The sequence below is a fragment of the Odocoileus virginianus genome, chromosome 32, assembly GCF_023699985.2.
Source record: "Odocoileus virginianus isolate 20LAN1187 ecotype Illinois chromosome 32, Ovbor_1.2, whole genome shotgun sequence".
In the NCBI taxonomy this organism is placed as follows: domain Eukaryota; kingdom Metazoa; phylum Chordata; class Mammalia; order Artiodactyla; family Cervidae; genus Odocoileus; species Odocoileus virginianus.
Window position 1 is genome coordinate 12030231 of NC_069705.1, and position 23158 is coordinate 12053388.

The following is a 23158-nucleotide window of genomic DNA, read 5'->3' on the forward strand; positions in this document are numbered from 1 at the left end:
AAGAGCTTTGCAGACGAGATTAAAAGCAAATCAAAGAAGAAAAATTGTGGCTCGGTTTATGTCTTCCTAATTAAAACCCCGCCAGTCTCCCTTCTTTTTCTTTCCAGCTAATGTTACACTAACGAGCTGAGTTTAGTGGCATTTATGTAGATAAAAGTCCCAATGATTGATCTCAATGGCTTGTTAAAATTAGTTTCAGTCCACCATATTGATTTAATTCCATTGCTTGAAAGTGCTAATTAATAATGATAATAAAAGTGTCTCGGCCCATTATTATCAGTGGGCAGGCGGTGAGGGGGTAGAGGTGGGGGGAGAATTGCTGTTTTTAGTGTCACTTACTCAGTTGAAGGGTGGCCTTTGAAAGCTGGCAGAGGGGACAGGAAGCTGGGGATGGGGCCGAAGGGGTGTTCCTGTCTCTTTCTGGCTGATTCCTCCTGAGATTGCTGGGGGATGCTTGGAGGGGTGAGAGGCTGGTAGATGCATGGGTCCTGGGTGAGCCATGCATCTTGCTTGTTCTTTAAGCCTCTTGATTCCCTCCAGAGCTGGTGGGGGTCACTACTTGCCTGCTGGCACCTGAAGGAGGTGAAAGGTTTAAACTTCAGACTGTTCCCAAGGGTGATGAGGTTGGAGTTCGCCTTTTAGACACTGATGAACAGCTTCCAGGAATCTGAGCTCTGAACCTAAGCCACCCATACCCTTTGTTGCAGGGAGCGCAGGAAGAGAGGGAGGAATTTGCGGCAAAGAGATCAATAGATGAAGAGCCTGATGGATGAGGAAAGTGAAAGCAAGTGTTAGTTGCTCAGTCGTGTCTGACTCTTTGTGAGCCCAGGCACTGTAGCCCGCCAGGCTCCCCAGTCCATGGAATTCTCCAGGCAACAATAGTGGAGTGGGTTGCCATTCCCTTCTCCAGGGATCTGCCTGACCCAGGGATAGAACCCAGATCTCCTGCATTGCAGGCAGATTCTTCACTGTCTGAGTCAGCAGGGAAGCCTGGATGGGGAGAAAGGAGGAGGAGTTTAGGGGGCAAAGAGGAAATAGGTCTGGGAAGTTGAGTTAAGAAGGGAATGTTAGAGACCTCTCCTAAATTAATTAATTAATTTGGCTTTAAAGGAGTCTCCTTGCCTTTGATAAAGCCCTAAGCCCCTGGAAAGGATTCTGCCGGCCCCTCTGGGGAGTAAGGTGTGGGGATGAGGGAAGAGGGATGGCAGGAATGAAAACAGTGCCTGGAGAGATGAGCCGTGGTTCCAAGACAGCAGCCGGGGCTTCCCAGGGCTGGTGGGAAGACAAGGGTGGGAGCCAGGGAAGGGCTCCTCCATGTGGCCAGCCCTCCCCAAAGGCCAAACCTGCTCCATTCACTGCAGACCATCTTGCCAGACCCCAGTCTCTCTGACCCCTGCCTCCAACAAAGACTATGGCATGTAGAAGTCCAAGTTCCATGAACTATGGTGTGACTGGTGTGTGGGAGCAGTTGGAGACCTATAATTCTTCCTCTGTTGAACTTTATGACCATTCATGGCATCATCGCTGGCACTTTGAGAGCCAAGAAGGGAGTGGAAAGAGCTTTTAGGTCCCTGGGGATGTGGTGGAGAAAGTGGGATGAGAGACAGATACAGGTTAAGAACATGAGCCTCTAGAAGTGAGGGATCAGGGACCCACAGAAACAGCTCAGAAAGTCCACACAAGGGCCCGGCAACCAGAGGGCCAAGAGGTGACCTTGACTCAGGCAGGGTTTGGATCAGCCAGTAGCTGCCCCTTCTCTGGACTGGGCCACTGGGTATGAATCTGCTTAAGGCAGAGGTCTGTAAGGGATGCAGCTGCTGGATTTGGCAATTCTGAACATTGTCTTGAATGTAATATCCAAAGGTCCACCCGATATAAGTCTGTTCCTGGAGATGCTCTTTATCAAAAGACCTTATGAAGCACTCTCCCCCACTCCCCAAAAGATTAATTGAAAATTCACACTATAGAATTTGAACTATATATGATTTGCTCTATGGTTAACTCCAGCATAATTATTCCAATAATTATACGGTGTAGTTCTGATATTAATTACAATCCATCCTCATTAAGGAATTAACCAAACCATGTGTGGCTGGGGATGGGGAGGAGGGAATAGTTTTTCTAATGATTTATTCACTATTTTTCTTTTTCCAGGTTATGCTGTTTTCTCTCTCCTCCTACGCTTTGTGCTATACTTGTTCCCCCAGTGATTTGAGCTGGGACACTGTTTCTTATATTAAGGTCCTTATTATTAACCAAAGAAAGTCACCTCTCTCTGTTTATGCTATCCCTTCAGGTTCACTTAAGAATCTCTATCAGCAATACGCCTTAGGAAGGGTGCTTCCTCCAATGTGATCAGTCAAATGCCAACTGCTGGCTTTACTTTATATGGGATTTCTATTTGAATGATCGTAGCTCTCTGCTTCTCACTGCCTACTCCGTGCCTTCTGCTCCTGTATTCAGCAGAGTGCCCTGCTTTGTGATAGGGTGAAGGGGTTTGAGCTCGGCTCATTTTGGGGGAAGAGTAACTTCCAGATTGTGCCCAAGCTTAGAATAGATTGCCTTTGGAAAAAATATGGGGATCCATATGCTTCTTTGTAACACTGTCAGCCTCTCTCCCTGTTTCATCTCAGGAGGATTACTGTTAACTATTTCGTACATGTGTTTGGATGGGGTAACAATGCACTTGGCTGAGGTGCGAATCCTGGTGGGGATCTTTGAAGGAATCCAGCCATTTCTCTGTTTTTAGGTGGAAGTCATGATTTATGTTTTCTAGGGTCTAGAAACCCCATGGAATGTTGGAGCGCATAATGCCTCCTGTCATCATCTGGTACCTTCTACAGTTCCTTTCCATTTTGCGGCATCATTTTTTCTTTCCCTTTTCCCTTTTCCTTTCCCTCTTGTGTTTTTCACTTTTGCTGTCTTCTTCTGCAGCGCCAGATCACTCGTCCTAGCTGAGGCTGACATGAGAATGGTCAGCCGGTCCCAATGGAGGACCCCGGGAGGAAAAGTAGGCAGTAGGGCCCGAGGGGGCTCTCACCAGGAGGATGGCATGCCTGATGTGATGGGGAACGTGTTTACTTGTAGAGACCTTAGGATTGGCAGCCCCACTTGTCCCTCTTGGCGTGGCTCGGGCGGCAACTGGGGATGAAGGTATTTCCAGTTGTAATTTTGGAATAGACAGTCATGGGTTATCCAGTCAGATGGACGGAGCACATGGCAAGGTATTCCAGCTCAGAGTTCAGTTTGGAAGTCTGCTGGCCTCCAGCCCAGAAGTTAAGACTCTCTGACCGTACTCAATCGAGAACACAGTGGATAGGGTCAGGTCCTGGGGGTGGAGGGCTGGCAAGGTACCAGGGCATTCTCATGGGGTTCAGGGACCATTCGATCCTTAGTGGGTGTGTGCATGTTCACAGGTGGTGGTGGTGGGGGGTTGCGGTGAGAGGGGGTTTCTGCAACAGCCAGAGAAAGAGAGAATGATTTTAAAATCTCATCCAATTCGGTTCATGAATGTGAAAATTGAATTTGCCATCAGATCCAGGGGTAAATCCTGTCTTGCAAACTGGAGGCAGAGAAGGAGGTCAGAAGCTTGATCAGTCTGAAAGTGGAATCAGAGGTAAGGAGCTGGTGGTGGGTGCAGCTTGAGGCAAGATGGTCCAAGACTCTGTGTCCAGAGCCCAGAGGGTGTGGGTGTGGGGGGGGGAAGCTATGCAGTGGAGTCAGCCTGGGTTGATGGCTTAGGGGTAGGCATCTATGGTCTAGGGTCCTTGAAGCGGAATCCTGGGGACCTCTCCTGTGACTAAGGCCAACGCCCCGGTGTAGGATGAGCATAGCCAGTATTGCAGCTCCGGGACTGTGAGCACAGGGCTCGGGGGACCCTGGATGTGGCTGGACCTGGAGGAGAATCCAGATAGGGGTGCAGAGTCCTTCACGGGGAGAAAAGAGAGAAACTCAGGGCGGCAGTAACTGCAACTGGGCGAGGGTGTCTGGAGCCGCGCTCCTGACTCACAGGAGCCTCCTGGGTTCACCTCTTCCCACCTCCAAGTCCAGTGACGTTAGGCTGGGAGATCACTTGCTTGAAATCAGCCTTGATGAGAGCCAGCCCAGGTGGCTCAAGGGTAAAGAATTCGCCTGCCGAGCAGGGGACCCGGGTTCGATCCCTGGGTGGGGAAGATCCCCTGGAGAAGGAAATGGCAACCCACTCCAGTACTCTTGCCTGGAGAATCCCATGAACTGAGGAGCCTGGTGGGCTACAATCCGTGGGGTTGCAAAGAGTCACGACTTAACGACTAAGCAGCAGCAGCAAGAGCAGAGAGTACTTACTCGGCAGTAAGCACCAAACGCTACAAACCAGGGCTTGTTTCTCCCTGGAGAGCTGGTTGTTAAACATTTAGCTGCTGAGAGGAGAGCGTCTTTGATGTCTCCCTGGTGTCACGGAGTGGGTTGCTGGTGTGGACTTTATCCTGTGCCGTTAGCTTAGAAATGGCACAACCGGAGGCATGTCTGAGTCTGTTTGGGGAGAGAGAAGACAAGCGAGGCAAGGGGCTGGCACCGGATCTGACAGCTGCAGAGGCTGCCACCAGAGGTGGTGCTAATGAAGGCCGATGAAAGCAACCGTCGGCAATCCCGCTTTTAGCATCTTGGCCGATCGCCTTGCTCTGGGTGTGGTGTGCGGGCACTGTCACACACTGCTGGGTAGTGAAAATGGATACAGGCTTGTTGAAAAACAAATTGGCACCTTGTGCCATGAACTTGAACCGTGAATACCCTTTGACCCAGTAATCCTCCTCCTGGGAATCTACTCTAAGAAAGAAATCCTAAACACTTTCATTGTTTTGAAAGTCCCACATGGCAAAAAAGGTCTTAGCTGCAACTTTATTTAGGCTAGTGATAAGTTGAAATTAACCTAAATGTTTAACCGGCAGAATGCTTGAGGAATCTAAGGCCTATCTTCTTAGTAGATTATTATGCAGTGGTTTAAAAGGATGTGAAAAAAGTTTAGGGAAAGCACAGAAGTGCTTATGATAAGCAGAATACAAAGTTGTAGAGTAGCATTTTTCCACCGTGGCTGTTGGAATACGACTCCTGTGTCAAATATATTTGGGAAGTGCTTGGTGTCCTATGCCCCTCTCAAGACTGCATGCACATCAACGCTAAGGGTTCTGAGAAGTTCTGTGGTTTAACCTACCACTTCTTGAACTTATTTCACCCCAGAGTCCTTTATCCAACCAACATTGATTACCATCCTCCAGCATTAAGGCTCAGCAGAACAGAGTTTTAGGAAGTAGCGACACATGGAATAGTTAGTTACATTAAAGTGTCCATCAGAATACAGGGAAGAAACAATGAGGAAAGGTGAATGGGGACCGGAGTAGCAATGATGGTGAAAGATTTATTTTTTTGAAGTCTTCTTTTTTTTTTTGTTATCTTTGCCAGAAATCCTTTAAAATGCTTATCTTTTATTAAAGAATTATATAAAAGCCTCTCTTCAGGCAGGTTTGTCTTTTTCTCTGGTTGATGTCATGTAAGTTTCAGAATTTGTACTTTCTGCATAATGGATAAAATGTCCATATAATCCAGGGGGATATTTGACAGGTAAAGAGTCTGATGGCTGGAATTTGGTGTAGCAGGAAGCCGCTCAGAGTGCGAATGTGGCTTTGGGATCAATGTAGTTCATCACAACAGAGTCTTCAAAAAAAAAAAAAAAATTAGTGAATACTTCCCTAATAGTTAAAGGTGTACCAGGCACCATCAGAGCCCTTTCCACATATTAAGTCATTTAAATCTCACAGCAACTCCACAAGGTAGATACTGTGCTTTTCCCCACTTTACAGATAAGTAAACAAAGCCACAAAGAGGTTAGGTGACCTGCTGTGGTTCCAAGCCCCTTGTCTCCAGGGAGCAGATTCTTTGTCAACACCCAGAGCTGCCTCGTGCTGAGGGACCAGTGATGATACTGCATCCTTAGACAGGGTTTCACGGCGGCTGATTTAGCTTAAGACACAAAGCCATTCCTGCCATGAGAGCAATGGGACCCTTTCTTCTTGGGTTGGTAAGCTGGGCTAGCGCAGGCCCTTCACTTCCTCTGATCATATCCACACCTGTGCGCAGTACAGACGAGAGGAAGAAGGGGAGCATGAGTCTCAGGTCTGGTCCCCGTGGGCCAGGAGCTACCCTGGCTTCCTAGCTCTTCCTATGGCTGCTGAGAAGGACCCTGCTTCTTCCTTTTCATCCACCCCACCGACTTTATTTTTTAATTTTTCTTTAAAAAGGTATTAGGATGTGGTCATATGTCTCTCTGTGCTGATATTTTTGGATTCCACCATAGATCGGTTAGGAAGAGTCCGCCATAGACGGGTCGGGGAAGCCCCTGTTGACCAAGTTTAGAGACCTGTTTCAAATGGTTGGGATGCCCGGAGGCAGAGGGATGGGCTGGAGGACCGCTCAGGGTCACTTCCATTCTCTGTATTCTGGGGCATTTTGAATATCAGGTCTCAGGGGAATCTGGTTGACAGGAGTCACCATCTAGAATCTCGTGTTGTCCCGGATGGGGGAGACAGAGGTGAGGAAACAGGAAAAAGAAATCTGTTCTACATGGGTTTCAAAGGTAATTGTTCCAAGGTGATGCGTCTGGGGCTGGCATGTCCTTGCCATCATGAGTCAGACTGCTTCATTGCCCTTTACTCCTCTGAGGACATGGGAAGGACCAGCTGGGCACCATTCTCTGAGAGTAAGAGCCTCTCGTTGGCTTAAAGTGCATTGTTAAATCAACCCAGGCCCTCCATCCTCTTCCTTCTAGACTTTTCCACCCTGGATGCAGTAACTCTGGAGTCTGACATCTTTTCACAGGCCCTGCTCTCTAGCCCTTTTTATCACTCTTCCCTTTAGCTCGTTGTTGTTCAGTTGTTAAGTCATGTCTGACTCTTTGCAGCCCCCAGGACTGCAGCACGCCAAGCTTCCCTGTCCTTCACCATCTCCCGGAGTTTGCTCAAACTCATGTTCATTGAGTCAGTGATGCCATCCAACCATCTCATCCTCTGTCGCCCTCTTCTCCTCCTGTCCTCAATCTTTCCCAGCATCAGAGTCTTTCCCAATGAGTTGGCTCTTTGCATCAGGTGGCCAAAGTATTGGAGCTACAGCATCAGTCCTTCCAATGAATATTAAGGGTTGATTTCCTTTATGATTGACTGGTTTGAACCCCTTTAGCTGGTCAGCTCCAAACAGGGTGTGGTGCCTGCTCGGAGCTGAGTCCAGGTTCTCTTTAGATGGTTCCTTGCTGGACGGATGTTGTTTTAGCCCTATTTTCTCATCCTACCCTCATGCTCACTGTTCTCACCAGACACATGACACACAGCAGGCCTAGTCCTGGTGCAAAGCAAAGCATTAGACCTTTTCTGCAAATCACATTCACCTGTTATTCTCTCTACATGGACTGGTCATTTCCTATGAAGTTTTAATCTTTCACCCTTCCACCAGTTTTTAATTCCTCACTTATTTAATGGTATCATTTCGTTCCCTTCTCGTAGGTTTAAAACTTTACACTGATTACTCCTGAATTTCATTTGATGTGTTTTGAACCAAACAACCAGTTCGTCAAATCAAACTTTGTATGGATTTAAAATCTGTCCTCTATTTTTACCTCCTTGATCAAAGATGAGCTTGATAGAAACCATTTGTAGAAGGGTCTTCCTTTGAGAAAAACTTCTCTGCAAGCAATACAGTATTAAGATTGTTGGACTGACAAGAAAAATAGGGCCCATGTCATGGTGATACAGTGTCCTTGAAGAACAGTAGCTCAACACCCCACTCCCCTTCCTGCCCTTGCCCCCAAGAAAGAAAAACATGTTGCTAAAGAAGGCCCGCTGCTTCCTGGTGTGGCCACTGAATGTGCTAATGTTCTTGTTTTTGTCACTGCCTGGGAAGCCTGGCCTGGGCAAGGTTTTTTTTATCATCACCATGATTTTTCAAAAAAAGTAATATGGTTGAGGAAAGAGTCTGAAGGGCAATGGTCGTTGCTTTGGCCCCTGGAAAGAAAGATTATGTTTTGATAGTTCCTTCATCTCTCAGGGAGTTTTCCTGCCCAGCTACATAATATGTGTAACAGAACTACCCTGGACAATTCCACAGGGACTCTGGGATGATCAAACAGGACAAAATATTAACTACAGTTAACAGAAGTCAGCAGTCACAAGTGCTTGCCCTGTGCCTCATGCATCATGTTTTGCACTATGCATCATGTTTTGGGTGGTGATTATTTCTGTTAAATCTCATGCGTTTCCACGAATTCCATCCACCAGTCTCTCTCTCTCTCTTTTTTCTCTCTTACCAAATCCCATGGATTCTCTTGAAGGTGTTTACCCTTCCCAGTTCTTCTGTCCCATCTGAGTGGAGGCCCTCACTTCTGCTCACTGTGGCCATGGTTCTCCGGCCTCTTTGGCCTCAGCCCCTCCCTCGGCTAAGCCTCCTGCAGGTGCCCCCAGACTGACCAGCTGAAGATACCACTGCCTTTATTTATTTATTTTTGACTGCACTGGGCCTTTGCTGCTTCCCTTGGACTTTCTCTAATTGCAGTGTGCAGGTTTCTCATTGTGGCATCGTCTCTTGTTGCTAAGAACAGACTTTAGGGCATGCAGGCATCAGTAGTTGTGGCTCTTGGGCTCTTGAGCACAGACTCGATAGTGATGGCATCTGGGTTTAGTTGCTCCAAGACATGTGGGATCATTCCAGATCAGGGATCAAACGTGTGTCCCCTGCATTGGCAGACAGGTTCTTAACCACTGGCCAGTGGTCCAGTGGGATGGACTTACAGTCTAGTTGAGGGGGGGATATAGACATCCAAATGTTTTAAAAAGGGGAGGAAATGAATAACAGTACAAAACAACAGGATCAAGATGGCTGATGGAGCAAATGCATCAAGTGACATGGGAAGTCCATGCCACTTCCTTGAAACCACTTCCTCTTCCCATTTTAAAATGATTCTGAGTCTCCCCATGACCTTATCTGGTGTTCAGGGTTCTCCGTATTCTGACTCCGAATGATCTTTCTAGCCTGTCTTCTGTTGCTCCTTCACATGGATAGTCTGCCATGGTGAACATGATTCCCTTATTTCCTAGACCACACTCCATGTGGTCCTTCCCCCAGGACTGCACCCACCCTCCTCTACCTGCTTCTGCTGCATGATGTCACCTCTACAGATCCTGCCCCCACAGTCAAATGCAGCTCAAGCTCTTCACTCCTCACTCAGTCTTCACCTTTGCCATCTCTCATGTTTGCATCGCTAATGTGCTCACATTGGCAGGTGCTTTATTAGCCATCTTGATACTGTTGCTTTGTGCTGTTATTCATTTCCTTTCCTTTTAAAAAACATTTGGGTATCTATCTTCCTCCCTCAACTAGATTGTGAATTCTTTGATGACAAGGGTTGGTGTGTGTGTGTCTCTGTGTGTGTATACATATTATTTCTCACAGTATCTCGTCCATAAGAGATACGCAAGGATTCTTTAATTAGTGAAGGGATGCCAATATATAAATGTAGTGCTTGGTTCTCGAGGCTTTAGCTTCCTTCTTAAGATTTATAAAATTATGAATCTTCCTTAGGAAGCAGAGTGGGAGAGAGAGAGGGAGACTGAGGCACATGGAGGGGAGATAGAGAGAGAGATGGCCTTGTACAATGTCTTGAATGGAAACTTGCATGAAACCTGGGCCTTTGATGCTTAATCTACTATTTTCTGGGGCTTCACTTAAAGAATTCAGCCCAGGATCTCCAGATCATTGGGAGAAATAACCAATAGCAGAGTAGCTAGAGCATGCTGCCAAGAAATTACAGTTAGGAGCAGTAATAACAGTGATGATAATAATGTTGATGGTGATGGTGATGACTATGATGACGTTCTAATAATTAGACAGCAGCTCTGAATAAGCCCATCTCCTTTGGGTGACAAATCGTCCTCGGGGTATGTAGGAATCTGTTTCCTTTTACTGTTGGAGGGAGGTCCCCCTCCCTGCTCCCTCTATGGTCATGACCCCAGGATTCCCAAGCCACAAGGACAGATCAGGAAAGCTGGCCCACAGGCTCCTGACCAGCAGAGGGGAAGAAAGTCCTTTCCAGTTCCTTTAGTCTTGACTGAAAACAAAGTGAGGGTCCCTGGGTTCTCCTATAAATGGTAATGATAACACAATTATCATGCAAAACAAAAATTAAGTTTAATGGTGCAAAGCCAGGGTGTACTGGGGAGGTAATTCATATTAATTATGTTTGGATTAAAAGCTTATTTCTTTTGTTAGCATCTGCAAGTAGAAACTTAGCTGTAAGGAAAAAAAAAATCCACATATAATTATGGCCTCTTCTGGAGGAGCAGTGTTGGACTTAATGGAGCATCCCTGCTCTCTTCAAGCTCCTGGAGAATGGTAATATTTCACATTTTATGAAACACAGAAGAAATAAATTACAGGTTTAATGATAAGAACTACTTGGGCTCATAATGAAATCTGATTGGCCAGTTAATCCACTGAGACCCTCAGATATGAACCATCCAAAAGGGGTAAAAATGATGAAAAATGAAATTAAATGGGAAAACCTTCACCCGCAGCCTCTTTTGTGGAGGTGGGGTGGGGGGTGGGGAAGTAGAGAGAAGGGGAGAAGCCCTGGGGCCTGGGGTGGAGGAGAAACATCGTTTTCCCCGGGTTTGGGGAGAGCGGATGGAGTGAAGGCATTTCCTTTCTGTCTGCCCCCACCCCTGCCGATTTCCCATGGAAACTAAGCTGGGAGACTTCCCACTGAAAGAAAAGGACAGGACCAGAGGAAGGGAGGTGATTTTCTCCTGGTGACAAAGCTCTGGGGACCCCCAGCCCCGCCTTGTCTTAAACAGGAGAGACAAAGACAGAATGAAAGCTAATTGGAGTTGGCTGGGCAAATAACAGGTTTCGAAACCCAGGACATATTTTCCTATGGGAGGAAGGTCAAGGTGTCTGTTTCCTAGGGGGCTAAGTTCTTCCGGGCTTGAGATGCGTTCCCAATAGGGACTTGACACAAAGTCTTCCTGCAGGGCCAGCTTGACCTGCACCTGCCCCTCCTTACCCTGTAGCATCTTGGGAAATAAGCCCCCCTGTGTGGGCTCCAGCTTGGTGAAGTCTTTCCATTGCATTCTGAGAGGCAGTGGGGACACAGAAGAAAGATTTGGGCTTTGGAATAGGACAAGCCTGGCTTCCAGTTTTTGCTCTGATATGTATTTGCCTGATGACCTTGGACAGAGTACTTCTCCATCTCAGGGCCTCATCTGTGATTGGTTCTTGTTTGAAGCTTCAGGGAGAATGATGTGTATGAGAATTAAATATGCATAGGGCTGGAGACCTGTTAGATGCTCAGAGAATGAGAACCGTGATGATTGCTACTTCTCCTGTTGGAAGGATGAGAGAAGTTTCTTATCCTGGGCAAGGCCTGCAAATCAGCACGTGCCCACAAGCCCATAGGGAAATCAAAGAAATAGCTTCATAAGAATTTAGCAGATCGTTCCAAGGTCTCTGAGTCCTCAAGTCTCTGACTGTACCCTCTCCCGGTCAAGGCACGGTCTCCCTAGATTCCATACACATAGGAAAGTCCACGAAAGATGCATTGTTAATGTCTGGAGGACGAAACAGGTAGACCCTGCATCTGAGGGAGGCTTCTTGCACACTCAGCTCTCAGGTCTTCTGCTGTCCTCATCAACAAGGTACCCATGGTTCTTCGCAGTAGCTGCTTCATCTGGGGTGAAAAAGGACATGAGTATGGAATGGGGGTGACAGTGCAGGCAGGGAAGAGCATTCATGGTGCTAATTCTGCCAGGTCTTTGCCATCTGGTCCTAATGCCTTCATGGAGGAAGATGGAAAAGTAAATTCCTGGAGCGTCATATTATTAGACAAAGCAGATCTCGGGCCAGGACATGGCACCGCGTACCATGACGTTGCACTATGTTCCAGGAATCTCTGAGAAGCCTGAAGGGCCCTGTGGTTTTCTGGGGATCACTTGCAAGGCTCTGTGTCTCAGCCCATCTGTGCTGCTGCTCTTGTCCTGACTTCCTTTGGAATGACCTTTGTCTCCCAGGCCTGGGGGGCTCTCAGCACGGCCCCCTTTAATGATCCAAGCTTGGGTGTGATCTGGTTCTGCTCCCTTGCTGCACAAATGGGGAAGCAGATAAAACCCATGAGCAATGCCCAGAGTCTGCCACAGGCAGGCACTCAATAAATGGTAGTTGTCCCTTTTATTTAAGTAACTTGTCCAAGGTCCCTTAATGCCAGGCTGAAAATACTATGAGCCTGTTTTTTCACTATTTTTTAAAAGTTCAGTTCAATTCAGTTGCTCAGTCGTGTCTGACTCTTTGCAACCCTGTGAACCGCAGCACGCCAGGCCTCCCTGTCCATCACCAACTCCCTGGGCCTACCTAAACCCATGTCCATTGAGTCAGTGATGCCATCCAACCATCTCATCCTCTGTCATCCTCTTCTCCTCCTGCCCTCAATCTTTCCCAGCATCAGGGTCTTTTCAGATGAATCAGCTCTTCGAATCAGGTGGCCTAAGTATTGGAGTTTCAGCTTCAACATCAGTCTTCCCGATGAACACCCAGAATTGATTTCCTTTAGGATGGACTGGTTGGATCTCCTTGCAGTCCAAGGGACTCTCAAGAGTCTTCTCCACACCACAGTTTAAAAGCATCAATTTTTCAGTGCTCAGCTTTCTTTATAGTCCAACTCTCACATCCACACATGACCACTGGAAAAACCATAGCCTTGACTAGATGGACTTTTGTTGACAAAGTAATGTCTCTGCTTTTTAATATGCTGTCTAGATTGATCATAATTCTTTAAAAGACTTTATATCTTTATAGCAGTTTTAGGTTCACAGCAAAACTGAGAGGAAGGTACAGAGATTTCCCAAATGTGCTCTGCCCCCACACATGCACAGCCTCCCACATTATCAATACCCCAAACAGAGCGGTGCATGCATTACAACTGATACCTCCATTGACATGTTACTATTAACCAAAATCCATCCTTTAAGTTAGGCTTCACTCTTGGTGCTGTACATTCTGTGGGTTTGGACAAATGTATAATGGCACGTATCCATCATTACAGTAACACAGAGTAGTTTCACTGCCCTAAAAATCCTCTGGGTCTTTCCTATTCATCCTTCCCTGCCCCCAACCCCTGGCAACCACTGACCATTTTACTGTCTCCATAGTTTTTCCTGTCCTAGAATGTCATACAGTTGGAATCATACAGTGCATTTCCTTTTCAGACTTTCTCTCACTTAGTAACATACATCTAAGGCTCCTCTATGTCTTCTCATGGTTTGACAGCTCATTTGTTCTTCAGGTCAGTTCAGTTGCGTCCCACTCTGCGACCCCATGGACTGCAACATGCCAGGCTCTGTCCTCCCCTTCCCCTCCTGCCTTCAGTCTTTCCCAGCATCAGGGGCTTTTCCAATGAGTTGGCTCTTTGCATCATGTGGACAAAGTATTGGAGCTTCAGCTTCAGCATCAGTCCTTCCAATAAATATTTAGGACTGATTTCCTTTAGAATGGACTGGTTGGATCTCCTTGCAGTCCAAGGGACTCTCAAGAGTCTTCTCCAACACCACAGTTCAAAAGCATCAATTCTTCGGCACTCAGCTTTCTTTATAGTCCAACTCTCACATCCATACATGACTACTGGAAAAACCATAGCTTTGACAAGACAGACCTTTGTTGGCAAAGTAACATCTCCGCTTTTTAATACGCTATCTAGATTGGCCATATTCTTCCAAGGAGCAAGTGTCTTTTAATTTCATGGCCATGGTCACCATCTACAGTGATTTTGGAGCCCAAGAAAAATTTCCATTGTTCCCCCATCTATTTGTTATCTATTCCCCATTTCTTCTTAGTGCCGAGTCATACTCCATTGTCTGGATGCCTAGAGTTTATTGAATATTCACATAATGAAGGACATCTTGTTTGCTTTTGGGTTTTGGCAGTTATGAATAAAGCTGCTATAAACATCCTGCTTTGTGTGTGGACATAGCTTTTCAACCCTTTTGGGTAAATACCAAGGAACAGGATTGTTAGATTGTGTGGTCAGAGTATGTTTAGATTTTTACGAAACTACCCATCTCTCTTCTGAAGTGGCTGTCCCATTTTGCATTCCCATATTCTCACCAGCATTTGGCGGTGTCAGTCTTCTGGGTTAGGGCCGTTCTAATAGGGGTGTAGTGTGTCTCATCGCTGTAGCTCCCAGTGTCTGAGTATCTAATATGCCAAACAACAAGCTAGTACTTTTATGTACACTGTCACATTTAATTCTCATCAAAACCCTTAAGGTAGGTGTCATTTTCAACTTTGTTGAAGAGAAAAGAAAGGCTTAATAAATGCACTCTTCTGACCAGGTAGCTTGAGGTCTTCTAACTCCAGTTTGGAGTTCTCTCTACTCTACTACACGGCTTTAAGGTTGGGGATAACTGTTTTCTCTTATTTTTCAAAATAAATAATTTGCCAAGAGTCCTCTGATGCCTTCTCTAAGTGGACATTTGATCGTCTTGCATTTGACTTTCTTCTTCACTTATTATAGTCACTCTAACCGCGTTCTCTCCTAGTTCTCCCACATCCAGGGTGACGCACCTCACTCTTCCACCCCAGGGCATTTGCACTGCATCCCTCCTTTCCCCAGCCCTCTCCAGTTCATTGATTGCCTACATCAATAAAATAGCACCCAGCACCTCTCCAGTTTCCCCCTGTCCAATGCTCAGCTTTCCTGACTTCACAGTAGCTACGTCTCCATAAAATTCCCTGTTGTTCAGTCACTAAGTTGTCTGACTCTTTGCGACCCCATGGACTGCAGCACGCCAGGCTTCCCTGTCCTTCACTATCTCCCAGAGCTTGCTCAAACTCATGTCCATTGAGTTAGTGATGCCATCCAACCATTTCACCCTCTGTCATCCCCTTCTCCTTCCCTTAGATGTATAAGAACATAAACTCCCAGAAGGCAAGGAATGTGCTTTGTTAACTGCCACATCTACAGTGTTGGAATGGTGTAGGCCCAGTGTGGAGTAGAGACTCAATACATCTTTGCAGGATGAATGAAGAAAGCCCAGTTCTGTCTCCATGTCCACTGTTAGCTGTGCTTCCCAGTCATCCTCTTGAATTAGTTCCTCTTCTGACAGTTGTAAGCTCCCCTGTGCGTGTAGGAGCTCACATCTTTGCACAGAGGGAAGTAACAAGCAGAGTAACAGTATGTATTGCCACTCTATCCTTTTGCCTTGCATGCTGAGTGGCACAGGGCTGGGGATACTGTCTTCGGTGGCAGTAAGGAGTGATGCTTTGACTGCCAGGACAAATGCACTGCTTTTTCATTAAGGTCCAGGTGTTGGGAGGCTGTTCTCTGGCTGAGGAGGGGATAGCAGATCATGCCAACAAGACACAGGTTTGGACCTGAAGCACACTTGAGGCAAGAAGGTAGGGAAAAAAAAAAATCTCCCATGGTTAAAAGGGTTGGAAAACTCTTCTCCCATAGTCCAGTGTTCAGAATACTTTTGCTTAGAGACAAAATTGCAGCTTTCAGGTTTGAAGACAGTTGTACTACCACCAAACTCCCAGTAAGCATTTGGCTGGGCACATGAAGTGAAACCACCCACAGAACTCCAGTGACATCAGGAGATGGGGCAACTAAGAGTGGCAGGTGGGAGTTGAACCCCACTGTGGCTGGAGGGTCACGTAGGTCTCTTGGGTGTTGGTGCTAGACAGAGCCAGGTATGGGGTGAGCACAGTCTCAGAAAGAAGTGGATATGGAATAAAAAGAAGGGAGAGGATTCCCCTGTTGATTAAGAATCTGCCTGCCAATGCAAGGGACATTGTTCTGATCTCTAGTCCAAGAATATCCCACATGCCATGGGGCAAGTAAGCCCGTGTGCCCTAACTACTGAGCCCATGCCCTAGCTGCCTTGCTCTGCAACAAGAGAAGCCGTTGCAATGAGGTGCTTACGCACTGCAGCTAGAGAGAAGCCCCTTCTCTCCAGAACTAGAGAAAGCCTGTGCACCACAATGAAGACCCAGTGCAACCAACAATAATGAAAACAAAATAAATTTAAAAATTAGAAAAAGAAGGCGGGAGGGAGTGATCGAAAGAGGGAGAGGGAGAGAGAAAGAGAGACAGCGCCCACTTGGTTCATGATGCCTTTTTCATACTCTGTTCCTGTGAAGATTGCCCAGCTCCTTGAGTCTGCATGAACTTCCTTTTAAGGTTCTGCTTGTATTCATACCACGAACCCCTATTTAATCTCCTGAGAAAAGAAGGAAAAATAAAGATATTTCCTACTAGAAGTGAATCAGTCAAGACTGAGATTTGTAACAGTAGTTGTCAAAGAAGAGGCTTGATGTTTTCCCCTGACAGCAGGAGTAAGTGCAGAAGAAAATACTGCCTGGACCATACCCCTCCCCTTAGATGCTTAAGGGCGATCTTTAGGGAAGGAGAGGAACTGAAATCTGATGATTCTACAACCTTTTACAATCAGTTGCATATCAATAAGTCTGCTGTTCTTTGTAGTGTTCGGTTTTTAATACAGAGTGTAATTTCAGTCATTATTAACTGTTTTCTAACATCTTCTTGATGAAGACACTAGAAGAACTTCTCAAAGTGTTGCTCTAGATAAGCATTTTTATATATCTACATAGGGAGGAAATCAGAATGAGGTCTGGAAAGTAAAAAGTCCTGGCAATGACACAAATGATATATAAATTGGTCACTATCTTGAGACTGGCTGGTTAGTATATGAGAGACGTGATCTTGGTGAGCCCTTTGCTATATCTAAGAAAAGGGTAGCTCTGGGAATGGCAGTTTTGCTGCAAGCAGCAAGCTTGTAAAGATGTCAAAACATGAAATACAGAAACTAAAAAATATGATTAATGTAGTTATATAGAGATATTTCTTAAGGGTGTACCCAGATTGACTCCTAAAGTTAAGATTCTGGAGACCAAAGGTGGGGAAAACCAGGTGAGCATTCCCTCCTAAAGAATTCTGTTTTTATTGTATCAGTCAGGGTCTGATCAGGAAAATAAACCTAGATATTTCAAAAGAGGCTATTTAATACAGGGCATATATTACAAAGATTGTAGAAAGTCAAAGGGTGGAAAAGGAGAGCTGAAGGTAAGTCAGAGATTAGACTTCCAGAACCTAGGATCACAGAGAGTTGCCCGCAGCCTCAGAAGCTGAAACAATGGAAGAGACTCTCAGAGGAAGGAAGGGAAGAAAGGGAAGTGGCTGCGGGATGAGGGTGAGGAGGAAGAGAGAGAGGCACAGAGAGAGATGGAGAAGGGGAATGGAAAGCAAAGACACTTCCTCTCTTTTCTCATCTTGATTGCTCTCCAGTTAGGCAAAACCTAACAGGAAGACCTCTACCAAAGGAACCTGGGAAATGTAATTTGCAGACTTCCAGTCCCATTATCTTAGGAGGCAGCTGTGGGACTCAATGCCCACAAGCTCAATTTTGCTTGGGTTCAGTTTTCTAAAGAGCTTCACAATGACTCATTATTACGAGGCTATTATTCTAGTCTCAATGGATCATTCAAATAGTCACCTCGACCCATACTTTCCTCTAATTTAATCAGGAGTTTGACTAATCAGTGTGACTATTTAAGGCCCCCGTACTCTAAAGGAGGGCACATACAAATAAGTTTTCTTGAGTTATTCCAATGAAAGAAAAATGCACATGTACAGAGAACTTTTTGGCAGTAAACCTTACTGCCTGAAACACCTGAAATCAATCTAAATGTTTAATACTAGGTGATGAGCTAAGAGAATTTTATTTTGGCTATTATGTAGCTATTACAAATAATAAATGTTGGCATTATGGAACAAAATCCATTCTTTCAACCGATATACATTGAGCACCTAGTATGTGCAGGGCACCATAATTATTGGTATGAAAAGACAAATGGCACCTGTTTCCTTGTTCTTATGGCGCCCATAATTCCATGGAAGAGATGGCCTTATAAACATGAAACACTGCTTACAAATTGCGTAAGAAATTAGAATGGCAAATTTTTATGTATCCACATTTTCCATAATGAACATGTATTATATGTATAAAATAAATGGAGTAAACTCTTATAATACAGTTTTTATAACTATGTAAAACATATTTGTATGTAATTACTGGAAGGGAGCACAAAACAGTGAAAATAGTTGTATTAGGGTAATCCTACTGTGATGCTTAGTTTTTTATGCATTAACTTGGTCAAGTTCCAGCATCCAGTGATTTCATCAAACACTAGGGGAGGGGTTGCCGTGGAGGTATTTTGCAATAGACGTGGTTAACACCTATAATCAGTTGACCTTATGTAAAGGAGATGAGCCTTGATAATGTGGGTGGGCCTCATCCAATCAGTCGAAGGCCTTAAGAGCAAAAATTGAGGCTTTCCAGAGAAGCTTTGCTTCCACTCCTTTGAAGCTGGAGTTTAGCATTAAGTCCTGCCTGACTTTCTAGCCAGCAGGTTGGCCCTGTAGATTCCAGACTTGCCAGCCTCCGCAGTTGTGTGAACCAATTCCTTAAAATATGCCTCCTTATTTCATATAGATTATTATAATTTATATTAGTTAATATATATTCATGTATTATATATTATTATATTTTGACATATGTATGTGCTATTTAATATATGTTTGTATATGATATATATTTTATATGTTGTATATATTATTTCATATATACATCTGTGAGAAATGCACACACACAGATAAATATCTCCCATCAGATCTGTTTCTTTGGGGAACCCAGACTGATACTTTTTTCTTTTAAACAGGCCTTCATTTAATGTTGGTTTTTATCATACATCATTTCTTTATAAACTCCTCTATCCTTACTGTAACTAGACTCCTCTGTGGTTATCTTTTTTCAGTCCTCCCAGAATTGCTACCTACATTTGTTCCATAGATTCCCAAAGGTAGTAGGGGCAGGCTATAATGGAGACGAAGGCTGGACTGGGTTAGTTTGCATGCTGTCTTCTTTTTCCCTTGAACTGGCTACCGATCAAAGTCACTGGCTGCTCTCAGTCTCAAGGCCAGAGCAGCCCCGTGAACTGCTTTGTCAGCCCCTCGTTAGATCCCAGAGAGCTGTGCTCCCAGCAATGAATGGCTGTCCATCAAGGATAGGCCTTTAGATCAGCGGTTCCCAACCTGTTTGCCACCAGGAACCAGTTTTGTGGAAGACAGTTTTTCCCTGAACCAGTGGTCGGGGTGGGATGGTTTTGGTTTCACCCACCGCTCACCTCCCGCCGTGCAGCCTGGCTCCTACCGGGCCATGAAGCGCTACTGGTCCCTAACCTGGGGGTTGGGGGCCCCTGCTGTAGATGACATGGGGCCGTCTGGCTAAGACCGGCACAGACGTCCTGGGAGCACTGGGGAGTCTGCCACCCTTGTCAGTCTTTCGTCTCCATCCTGCTTAAATGGAGATGGAAATGTAACCTCCTGGTGGCCCAGTGGTTAAGACTCCGTGCTCCCAATGCAGGGGACCCAGGTTTGATTCCTGGTCAGGAAACTAGATCTTGCATGCCTCAACTAAGAGCCTGCATGCTGTAACTAAAGACCTTGTATGCTGCAGCTGGGACCTGAAATGGCAAAAAAAAGAAAAAAAAAAGTGACCTCTGACTGTTCCGTTCTCCAGCACAAATCATAGTCTGTATCTCTTGAGAGGTATGAGCACTGTCTGAAGGGGACAGGTTCTGGGGAGAGAACACTGAATTTCAGTCTCAACTACTTGCTGGCTGTGTGACTTTAACCAAGCTACTTAACCTCTCTGACTCAGTTTCCTCACTGGTAAGATGGGGATGCTTACTCAGCCCAGTCTCTAGGGTTGTGGTGAAGATGTTCAAATAGAATGTGAATTTTCTACCTCATAGCAGGGGGTCCCATAAACGGTAATCACTGTGACTATATCCCTGAGCGTGATGGCAGACTTGGGGAAGATTTTTGATGCATGTCAGCCACCTACGAAGTAGAGACTCTGGTCCATTCTCACTTTCCAGATCTGTCTGAGGGTAAAGAGATCACTGGCAAAGCACACCAAACCCTCAAAAGAAACATGGATTTTTTTTTTTGGTCATTTAATGTCACTAACTTGTTAATAGAGATAATAATCAACTCTACAAATAAGTAGAGATGATTTACCATCACCCAGAATTTTTGATTTTGCAAAATTCCCTCTTTGGCCAGAAGGCATTCAAAAAGTAAAGAAATTGTTTCCCCAACCCCTCTCTGTTTGGCCTCTAATTTGCAATTATCTTGAGCAGGTGCCTATTTGGACTCTACCATCCAGATTCTCCAAGGCCAAGGACTCAATTCCAGGCAGCTTTCGCGTACCTGCGCGTGGATTACCCACCTAGTGAAGCATCTGCCAGGGAAGTTTTAAGCCCAACCCAGCTCTTTCCTAGCACCTTCTCCTTACCCTCCCTCCTTCAGCCCTCGCCCAGCTGATGTGTGCTTAGGAAATGCAAACTAATTTTAAAATTCGCTGGAGCAAAACATGATTAGAATGGCTAAGTCTGCTGCCAAAAATAAAATTAGCTAATGCACTTCGTATATTTAGATTTCCAAAATTAAGTTGAAATGGTGCTTAGTTCATCCAAAGTTTGGGTTTTCTACACATTGCCCCCCATCTCTGCTAACTGACCCGACCTTTTTCTGCCAGCAATAAATGAGGTTCTCCTGTAAATGGCATCATCTCTTCCATAACCCAGGATGCTGCTGAAGTGAGGTCACAAAGCCTGATGAAGATGTTGGAGAAGAAAATGCCCTGTGTTGAGGAGAGGAAAGCAACAGAGCTGTATTTAACCAAGGCTCCCCCATTCTTCAGCCTTTCTACCAAGCCTGGCCAGACAGTGAGCGGTCCGGCTGGGGAGAGGGGCCTCCATGAAGCCAGATGCTGTGTGCTAGGCTGCTTCAGCTGATTCTTTGCAACCCTGTGGACCATAGCCTGCCAGTCTCCTCCGTCCATGGGATTCTCCAGGAAAGAATACTGGAGTGGGTTGCCATTTCCTTCTCCGGGAGATCTTCCCAACCCAGGGATCGAACCCGCGTCTCTTATATCTCCTGCACCGACAGGCAGGTTCTTTACCACTAGCACCACCTGGGAAGCCCGATAAAACCAAGTGCTGGCAGCAAAAGAGATACAATCAAGGCTTCAAAGATATGCTGCTGCCTTCAAGGAGCTCAGAGTCTCTGGAAAGACCAGATTAGCCTTGGTAGCATGACATGCATTACAGAATAAATTAATTGTGGAATGGGGCACGTAGACTCCAAGGAGAAACTCCAGGGAGCGATCATCAGTGAGGACTAGGTTCATTTTCATGCGGGAGGAGGCACCTGAGTTAGGAACAGGCTAGACCATGGGAAAAGAGGGGAGCATTTCCAGTGAAAGAATCAACTGGAACAAATGTATAGAAATGAGCAAGGCCTGGTGTGAACAAGAGAAGTCAACCCGACTGGAACAGCAGCACACAGAAGGGACTTGATGGAAATACAGGTGCGCTAAGACTCTTTGGGTTGCAAGCAACAGAAAACAATCTGATCTGCTTTAAGCAAAAAAGGGGAATTTATTTTAAGGCTGCGTGCGTGCACATGTGTGTGTGCTCTGAACTGTGTCTGACTCTGCGAGCTCATGGACTGTATGTAGCCCACCAGGCTCCCCCGTCCCTGGGATTCTCCAGGCAAGAACACTGGAGTGTGTTGCCATTTCCTTCTCCAATGCATGAAAGTGAAAAGGGAAAGTGAAGTCGCTCAGTCATGTCCAACTCTTAGCGACCCCTTCAACTGCAGCCCACCAGGCTCCTCCGTCCATGGGATTTTCCAGGCAAGAGTACTGGAGTGGGTTGCCATTGCCTTCTCTGAGACCAAGTGCCTCTATCCACAGGATTTTCTAGGCTAGAATAGTGGAGTGGGTTGCCATTTCCTTCTCCAGGGGATATTCCTGATCCAGGGATCAAACGTGCATCTCTTGTGTCTCCATTGGCAGGTGGGTTCTTTACCTGCTAAGTCAGCAGGGAAGCCCATCTGGCTGTTATTCTGCCTCAGTTCCAAATTCCTGGGAGAGATGGAGAATCCAAGGGGTCTAGATCTAGTCCAATCAGTTAGGATGGGGTTGAGGGGTTACCTCGTGCAAGAGAAACCAGGGTTGCTGGTGCTTCTGCCTAGGGCTGGGCGGTAGGGCAGCCCTAGAAAAGAAAAGATTTGGCAAATGAATAAAATGTCCCAAGACAGGCCTCCTGCCGCTGAGTGCTTCCCGTCTTGGAGGAAAACCATGTTGCGCTATTTCAGTTGGCCGGGGTTCTAGAGGGTTACCTCACTTTCTGTGAATAGTGAACAATGTAGATTTTTGTTTATTTTTTTTTAAGTTACATATTTGCCTGCAGTGGTCTTAGTTGCGGCACGTGGGGTCATTTTTCTGGTTGCCACATGTGGGCTCTAGTTCCCTGACCAGGGATTGATCCTGGGCCGCCTGCGTTGGGAGCACAAAGTCTTAGCCGCTGGACCACCAGGGAAGTTCCAAAAAATGCAGAGTTTTAAAGCAGAGGAAACGATCACTCATTTATGCAAAGGATTATTCGCTTTGGGGGAGATATACCAGGATTCCTTTCCACTTCGAGTGATATTTTTTTCCATTGTGCTGCTCATTCCGCCCATCTTCTCTGTAATGGGTCTGGTTCCCTTGATGTAGGGACCGTCCTTCAGTGGGATCCAGGAGCCCTCCCCTGGCATTCCCAGTGCTGGCAGGACCTGGGAGGGAGGGATGCTCACAGCATTTGGTCAAGAGCTGCCCGACTGGCGAGCTCGTGGGCTTCCTAAGGGCAGGGCCAGGCCCTCTGCTGCTTTGTCCCCATCCAGCGTCTGACTCAGTGCTGGTCACCCAGCCAGGCTGACACATGCTCGTGGAGCCGAATGAATAAAGCCAGTTTCCAGATATAAGCAATTCCTAGCCAAGGAGTAGCTGAAGGAAAATACAGCTTTGTTGTAAGTAAGGGACATAAGAAGAAGTCCTTTTCTGCAAAAACACTGTATGTGGTACTGCTTCTTCTGGTCTTGCCAGCAGTGTCTCTCAGAGGCTGGATAACCCCAACTCCCGTTCAGTGTCAGGGCACACTTGGACTTGCTACACCTCAAATAGGG